Source organism: Acyrthosiphon pisum, chromosome X (genome assembly GCF_005508785.2).
Source record: "Acyrthosiphon pisum isolate AL4f chromosome X, pea_aphid_22Mar2018_4r6ur, whole genome shotgun sequence".
Taxonomy (NCBI): domain Eukaryota; kingdom Metazoa; phylum Arthropoda; class Insecta; order Hemiptera; family Aphididae; genus Acyrthosiphon; species Acyrthosiphon pisum.
Window position 1 is genome coordinate 94,188,507 of NC_042493.1, and position 9,495 is coordinate 94,198,001.

Here is a 9,495-nt window from a genome sequence, read left to right on the forward strand (position 1 = left end):
GTATACGAATTAAAAACCCTACCTAAATACTGTTAATGGTCAATGGTTATAAATTATAAATTAATAATTATATATTTATACGGTATTTGTATATTGGTATTAATTTTATTAAATACATCAATCAATACATTTTCTATATGTAATGCTGAAAAATATTCCTGGCATTATTTTAAGAAAAAAAGAAATTTTTTATATGAGTTTTAAAATATTGTTGTATGTGTACCGTCAGCGATCCAAAAGATGATGGTTTGAAACTTTGAAATAAAGTTGAAGTCAATTTCAACAGTGAATGAAAAAGTAGTGTATTTTCAGTAGTATTTAAAGTGTATAGTTTAAATTAATTATATTAAAGATTTGTTAAACAACTTCTAAATTATATATGTTGTGTTCATAGACATGTAAAACAACTAGATAGCGGATTTGCATATTACATTCCCATAGGAACATTGTCGTTGTTTATGACGTCTTTAATGGTTTTTTTTTAGTTCTTGAGTTGTATCGGTATTATGAGATTCAGTCATTTTCCCTGCAGGCATATTGTGCGCTTTAGGTACTCGGAAAAATTGAAAATGAGACGATTCCGAATTTCTAGGCCATCGCTAATAATTTAAAAAAAGCATAACTTATTAGTAGCCAATTACTACGCCATATCATATTATTAATCTGACAGCATTAGCTAGTTTCGTGACCGTTTATTTTTCCTAACGCAATTATCAGGGGCAAATTTAAGTATTGCCATTGGGAACTTTTCAAAAAATATAATGACGTTTAACAAAAAAATATCAAATAGTATATCCAACCCTGATTGTTGCTTAGAATTGAAAATAGAAAAAATAATTCAGTCCGTGATGGATGAAAGTACATTAATTGCTTACGAATATAATCCACCTAAGATGCACAACGATTACGTTTTAATTTAAATACTAATATACCAGGGATTTAAACATGTATAAATTATAAATTATAATATAAATATAATAAAAACTTATACAATTATTGTGTAAGGAATATTATTTAAAATAATATTTTAATAAGAATACATATTTTTTTTACAAAACAAAAAACAAGTCCCAACGAAAAAAACAATAAAATGTACCCTTGTTTTAATAAAATCAATATTTCTTATCATTATAAAAATAGTGTAAAAGTCAACTGTTGTCTTCATATCGATACACAAAAGAGCAGGAAAATAACAATACAAAACACGGAAATAATTTTAAGTTGCACAACTATGAACTAAGTTGATACTAAACGGTTTTTACTTTTTGTTATGGGTTTTTATAAATCATCTTATCTGTTAAGAAATGAATCTGAACTATTTAATAACATTTACCTATTATTCTCACATATAAATGTCACCAATTATAAAATATTTGGTTTACTTAAATCTAAATACTAAGTATATTATGATAGAATAAAATGTCCCAAATGATTTAATCTTATTAAATTTGTATAAATAATTTAAATAGATTAAATCCTATCATATGATAAAACAAATAGTTCCGATGATTTTTTTCCAATCATTTCGTATCGTTATTGAAGCTTTCATTATTTGAACACAATAATGACTTTGGCTTTTCTGTGTATTTACGTCGTCTAGTTTCCGTCTTTATTAAACTAAATACCAATTGTAAATATTATAATTATAGGTAATAATGCCGAGTAAAGTTAATTTAATGGTTTGTTTAAATTTATTTTCCCACTATGATACGTCTAGTAAACTTACGGTTTATTCAATAAATGTTTAGTGATTTTGAAAATTACCCGACAGTAAGTATAATAATATAATTTTAATAATTAAAATAATAGGTTAGGTATGCATTTAATTTTAACGTAATAAAGTATTTAGATTTAAGATAATTAATATTTATCAAACGGGTGACATTTAAATATGAAAATTATAAATGTCATAAAATATATTATATGGTTAAATATTTAATAGCAGAACTAATTTACGAAACAATTTATTTTAGACTGGACAGTTTGTATCTAAGTTCCATCTAATCTATATTAACAAAAATGAATTGCTGTTGGTATTAGTTTCGTTATAACTCAATCATTGCTCGACCGAATTGAATAATTATTTTTTTCTGTAATTGTCAAGACATGTTTGCATAAAAAATAACATTTTTGAAAAGTCTACAGAATAAGTCAAAAAGTTGCAAAAAAATTTGAGATTATTTGAGATTTTAACTCGATGCACTTATATTATAGACATTGTCTTTATAATATACTCTATATGGATAGACGAAGTCTTTACATACTATGTGCTATATTATTTTGTTATTTTTGCTCGACCGATTTGACTGATTTTATTTCTATTGTATTCGAAATTGTCAGGGCAAGGGTTGTATGAAAGACAATTTTAAGAAAATCCACCGGAAAATAATTTAGTGGCGCAAGCTTCTTAACTTAACACCAAAAGCTATACTAACAATAAACAACCTGTTGACTGGAAGATGATTGAAATTATTATAACCTGACCTATCACCTATGAGTTCTACAAATCTTTAATTTTTTCCATCAGCAATGTTAACTATGTAAAAATGACAATATAATTTATTTTTAAATATAAATTATAAATTTTAATCTATTTAACTATAACTTTAAAATAAAATCATAAAATCAAAAAAAAAAGTTAAAAAATATAACAATGTTAAACGAAAACAATCAAATTACGTTTGGACATACAATTTGACGTTAAATATCGATACATCCAACGGAAAAGGTTGTAACTCCATTCTGTCAATTATTGTTCAGGAGAAGTAAAACAAAATTCAAAGTTATAGGAAACTGTCATATTGGGAGATTATTTAATATGATTTTATAATTTCTTTGGGATCGATTATGGCTGTATAACGTTTAAGAACCCAAAAACTATGAAAGAAATTTTAGTCTTGAATAAAAGTGAAGATTTAAAATAGGTATAGTTATTCGCATTTTGAGTACCTAACACAAAAAACCTAACCTAAAATTGGTTTGACGTATAAATTGCGCTTACCTATAATACAATTGTATTTCCTGTTTAATTTTTAAAGTACTAACATTTCTGCTCCCCATTCCCAATCGAAATACTTACAAGAAACATTTTGCTACCTTAAATCAACCCTAAGTTGAAAATACATGCATTTTTTTTACAATACAAAGTTACTTCAGAAATAATTAATAAACATGCCATTGTAAATTCAATAGTATTCAATGCCACTTGAAGGCTTAAATAAGAAAATATGTCAAGAAGATGATGTACTGTACATTTCATAGAATGGAGTCTACTTAAAATACACTACGATTTCATAATTTTTTTTTGTTCAAAACGAATAGATCGGAAATTTAAACACCTTGTTTAAAATTGGTATATATTATATTTTTTACATAAACACATGTCAAATATTGTGATGCCAGACAAAATAATTAAAAGAAAACCTTAATTTATGTTAAATTATATAACAAAACATACAATATGTCCCAACGAATAAACGAATCAAAATGCCCTATTATCTTAATAAAAGCAATATTTCTTACCGTTATAAAAATGCTGTAAAAATAAATTGTTGTTGTGTTTATGTCGATACACAAGAGAGCAGAAAAATAACAACACAAAACACTGAAATAATTTTAAGTTGCACAACTATGAACTGAGTTTAGAATAAACGTTTTTTACTTTTTGTTATGGGTTTTTATAAGTCATCTTATCAATGATTAATCGATTGGTGATTTAGTTATTCTATTAAAAAATTAATCATATTTATTTGATAACATTAATAATTCTCATATTTATATGATGTCACCGATTTGATAAAATATTTTCGTTTTCTTAAAACTAAATACTATATTATGATAAAATAAAATGTCCCAAATGATTTAAAACTTTTTTCTTTGGGCAGTCACGCAGATAACTACGGGTGCCCACTTCAAATTCTGCCTAAACATACACATACAGTACTCTCCCCCACAGTTCCACAGTCCAATGACCTTAGTTGTTAAAGCATCAACCAAAAAAAAAAAAACGTATTATTGCCTTTTTGTGTAGGTAATTGCTTCGTCTAATTTCCATCTTCTTTCTTTTTTTGTTCTATTTGTAATTTTCAAGGCAAAGGTTGTATAAAATAAAACTTTTGAAAAGTCTACTGAAGAAGTCGAAAAAATTTCAAAAAACTCTGAGATTATCTGACTTTTGAACTCGATGCCGTTGAACTAATATAAAACATTATAAACGTTGTTAATATACAATATGGATATTGGACTGACGTAGTCTTTATACACTCCATGGGCAAACGAAGTCTTTACAAAGTATGTGCTATATTTTCATTTTGTTAATTTTCTTGACGAAACTGACTGATTTTTAGATTCTGAGTGGAGGTATTAATATATCTGATTTTACAATTATGTGTGTATTTTTTTCATTTGTTTTTCCTGTCATCAACTATTAGGACAGTAAAATGCTTAGATTTTCTTTAACAGTATCTTTTCTGATTATAAGGTAGATCTAGTTGGTACTTTAAAGGAACAATTGTAAAAATTCAAAATAATAACTCCTAATATACCTATAGTAACAATGATATTTGAAAAAAATTAAAAACCCATAATCACAATTTTTAAATGTAATACAAGATTTCTCATAAGTTTGGCTACCTTTATCAAACAAAAAATTAAATTTTTATGAAGGTTTGAAGTATTTTTACAACATTTGATATTCACTTGATTTCTCATGTAGAGATTTTCTAATTTTGTTGTAATATATAAAAAATACGAGTAATATTTAATTTAACTTAACTTTATTATTTTAAAATATCTGAACTTAACGAGTTAAAAAAAATTGTTCATTTATAATATATGAATTTAGAGATTCACAGCTTCTATGTATTGAATATTGTTGGTAAATACTCTTTTATAACATTATTTAAATTATACGTAGATATTACTCGTTAAATATTATAGTATATACGGCCGCCTTCCTCGGAGTAAGCATTGTATTCTGTAGCTTAATTGATTACAATGAACTTTCGAGCAAGACAAACAAATTGTACCGAATCATCTTGAGCGCCGCGACACGCTAGTATCCCGGACTGGCCGGAATGTAGGTAACTTAGACCACTGTGTGTGGATATGGCATAACAGAATACTTTTTACCACGATGAAGTTATTCAACCCATCAAATAAAATTGTATTGATATTTGTAGAAAAAAAACTAAATATTAAAAATTGAAAATGTCCTTTAAGAGCTAAAAACAAATCATCTCATAAGCCAATGTAACTTTCAAGGTGAAAATACGATCAAAAATATTTAAAAAAATATATTATAAATAATTGTACATTTTTTTAACAATTAATTATTATTTATAAATTATAATTTTTTTCAAACAGAACAATCACAGAACAAATGAGTACCACAAGTCATCGACGATACAATAAATAATTCCAATGTAAAATTATTAAATTTTTTTTAAATAATAAAATGTTGGCAATTTTTTATACATGATATGTGTTTTTTGCATATTTTAGTATTTTTAGTGCATATTTCAAGCGCTTATAATATGATTATTTTTAAGAGTAACAATAAACTATTGATTTCTTTAATCGTGAATTTGATCTCCAGTCTACGAACGATTCAGTACATTTGAAGTTTACAAATGAAAACCTCTAATCAGGGGCGGACTTACCATTTTTCCGCCCCTAGGTATTACAACACTAGCGCCCCGTACATAGGCGTGCTCCCACCGGGGGGGGGGGGGGGGAGTAATGTTTCATGAAATAAAACAAATTGTAACAAAATTGTATTTAGGTATTTTTATATTTATACATACGAACTAAACAAATAAATATTAATACAATTTTGCATTGGTTCATTTGTACACTTGTACAATAATTAAATTATTTTTCGCCTTGATTTATCTGTAGCAAAGTTATCTATGATTTGGTGGTGAGCACGTCGGTCACAGGATTAAACTTAAACGGCAAGGTTATTATAGCTTATATATTAAAACGTTACTGCGACGTGACTACGTGAACCATTTACCAGTTTCATGCAAGTTGTATACGAAAAAAAATAATATAAAATATAAATTTAGATAAACATAATTATGAAATTATTAAAAATTAAAAAGTAAAAATTAACTAAAAAATTGCGTCCCAAAAAATATTGCGCCCTAGGCACGTGCCTTGGTGGCCTATGGGTAAATCCGCCCCTGCCTCTAATAGTAAAGGTCATACTGTACTGTTGTTACGTGCTACACAGTATAATGTATCCCGTTTGATCATTCTGTTTACACTTCATCTGTGGCGGATTTAAAGTGTTAGATTGAAAAATGTTTATCGTTATTTATAGAAAAAAAATTCAACTATTGGAAATTGAGTATGTCCTTTAAGAGCTAAAAACAAATCAATATTTTGTGAAAATTGTATTGTCAAATATCACATTTAAAACACATCGGAAAACACTGAAATCATGCGTAAAATTCTTGAAAAAGTAGAAACCAAAGATGCTGTTAGTAACTACAGGGAAACATAATTACACAACTGAAGGTATATTAGTTAAGTATAAGAAAATGTACATTATAAAACTATTATATGGATAAATACAAGTATAATGAACAATAATATAATAATAGACATTGGATTTGCTTCTAGAACATAACTATTATAGCTCAACAATTAGAGTAATACAAACAAAGGATAATACAACGTAAATAATGAAAATATTTGTAAGCTATAATCAATATTAATAGAATATTAATAGAAAGGTCAGTTAAAATGAAGATTTTTGAGGAACAACAAGACAATTCTGATTAAACTTTGATTTTGACAATTTGTCACTACCTTCTACTATTATACGAATTGAAGTAGGCACTAAATATATTTTTAATTAATTATTAAAACTAGTTGTTATTTAATTTTTAAGACATTTTTAAGCGTCTCCATTTTTTATTAATTGAGATGTCTTGTTATTGGTCTCAGGTCTTCAAATGATTAAGGAAAATACTTATTATACCCACATAATAAAACTAAATAAAATAGCGATTTTTGTAGTATTAGATGTAATGATATAGCAAAATAATTTATGGTATACAACGTTTGTGGTTTTGTAAGGCTAGGATAATAATTTATTAATGAATTAATTAAAGCCGATATGTTAAAAAGATACGTAGGTAAAGACACAAAATCTATCATTATTTTTATTTTTAGATCAAATATTGAAATATCCGTATTAATATTTGTAATAATTTAATTTTAAATTTTAATACAATGACACATTGATAAATTGCCGTATTGGCAAATGTGAAATGACAATGACAGGTGTCCTTATCTATTTTTTTACATAGATTATTTTAATTCTTAAGCGTAATACAATTTTTTGATTTACGAAAATTCGGTTTTTTTAATATCTTCGGTTTTTTCGGAAAAATATTATTTTATTATTCTCCAATTTTCCACGTATTCCGAGGCTCTAGCAAAATAACGTTTTTTTTCCGAAATTTCCCTGAATTTTTCCGGCATTTTGATCCTTACTTATAACAACCTTTTTAGAACTATAAATTATGACTTATGAGCTTTGGTTATTATAATATTATTATTGTGTTAATAGTATTGTAATTGTCGATCGTAAGTATCAATATTGCATACACCAAACGCCGTGTTACATTCAAAATAATATGCTAAATCTAAAATGTATTATCTTTCAACATTTTTTGTATAAAACGTCTCTCTGTAGTTTCAACAATAACTTTACGTAGTAAAATATAACTCATAGTATTATGAGTATACGACTCATAGTATTATATAATATTGGCTTGAGTTAGGATTGTTAAGATATTATTTGAATACCTACCTAAACGATTTTGTCAAATTAACTGAAATATTATGCGTTCAATGTATGAATTCTAACTGATAAACTATTACAAATTTGTTAAGCACGATAGCAATGTAAAATATAAAAAGCAGTGTGTTGATATGAAGTTATGGGTTTTTTTCAATACGTATTTTAGTTCATTTATTTATAGTTTATGTTTCTTGTATATTTCCAAAAACCTTCGTTAAAAATTATGTTAAGCTCTGTGTATATATTTTCTTGTATATAACATCGCAAGTCGTTACTACTTGTTACATATTTTTATTGATTTCTTTAATCGTGAATTTGATCTCCAGCATACTATTCAGTATATATGAAATATACAAATGAAAACTTCTATTAGTAAAGGTCATAGTGTATTATTGTTACGTGCTATATACTATAATATAGTATAATAGTATCCCGTTTCGTCAATCTGTTTACAGCACTTGATCTGTGGCGTATTTAAAGTGTTGGATGTCGCAGATCAACAGTTGTAGAATCATTTTAACATTATTTTATCATAATATATCACACACACTTTAATTTTTAATACCTGCAGGTGTGTACAGCTCAAAGTGGACCTCAAACGTTCGATAGGTTTTTACGTCACCTAACTTCGTCACGTAACCGAGAATAGCTCGGGGACCGTCGCCGAAAAAAACAAAAAAATAACTTAAAAATTTAACTAACCACATAAAATATATATAAAATTATATATCACGTAAAGATTATAAAATACAATTATTCGTGTTTCGGGTTAATCAGAATGTTTTATTCGGGTGCTAACAATATCAAGGCAATCACATACAATTATTATTTAAATATTATATTTAAATTGAGTAACTTGTAACTTAGATTATGTTTGAATCATATAAATATCATACATAGAACTCAGGAGAATAATAACTATTAATAAACCTTCTATACCTACTTGGTGTTAAATTATATTAATTAAAACAGGTAATATATACGTATACACGTATTGCAGTGACTTAGAGCATCTCCGAATACAACTACATACCAACTCAAGTGAGTGAACTATTATATAATAAAGTTTGTTTTTTTTTTAAAAAAATTTTGTACTTTGAACATTTTGTTGTACATTATTTTAATATCTATAGTTATATTTTAGTGGTTACTCTTATTTGTTAAAAATAGGAATAACAAAGAATTTCAAAGTATTTCAAACATAATTTTAATTTTTTGACATCCATCATTTATTATATTATTAAAGTGTCTTTTACTTAAATATATTATGTTTTCGTAATTCTAATAATGTCCAATTCTTATATTATGGTTAAGTTGTTAATTTGTTAAGTACAATAGCAACGTAAACAAAAAATAAAAAACCGTGTGTTGATATGAAGTTATGGGTTTTTTTCAATACGTATTTTAGTTCATTTATTTATAGTATCGTCTTGGGCGCCTCGTCGCGCTAGTGCCCCGGAATGTAGGTAACGTAGACTACAGTGTTTGAATAATATGTCGTAACTGAATAGGTACATTTTACCACGACCAAATGATTGTATTCCTATTTTTTTAAACATTATATTTTCAATATAAATACGACCAGGGCGGGTGTTTTAACACCCAAAACACCCTCCTGGCTATACCACTGGATATGATTGATTTTAATTTTACATATAAATATTGTCGATATATTTGAT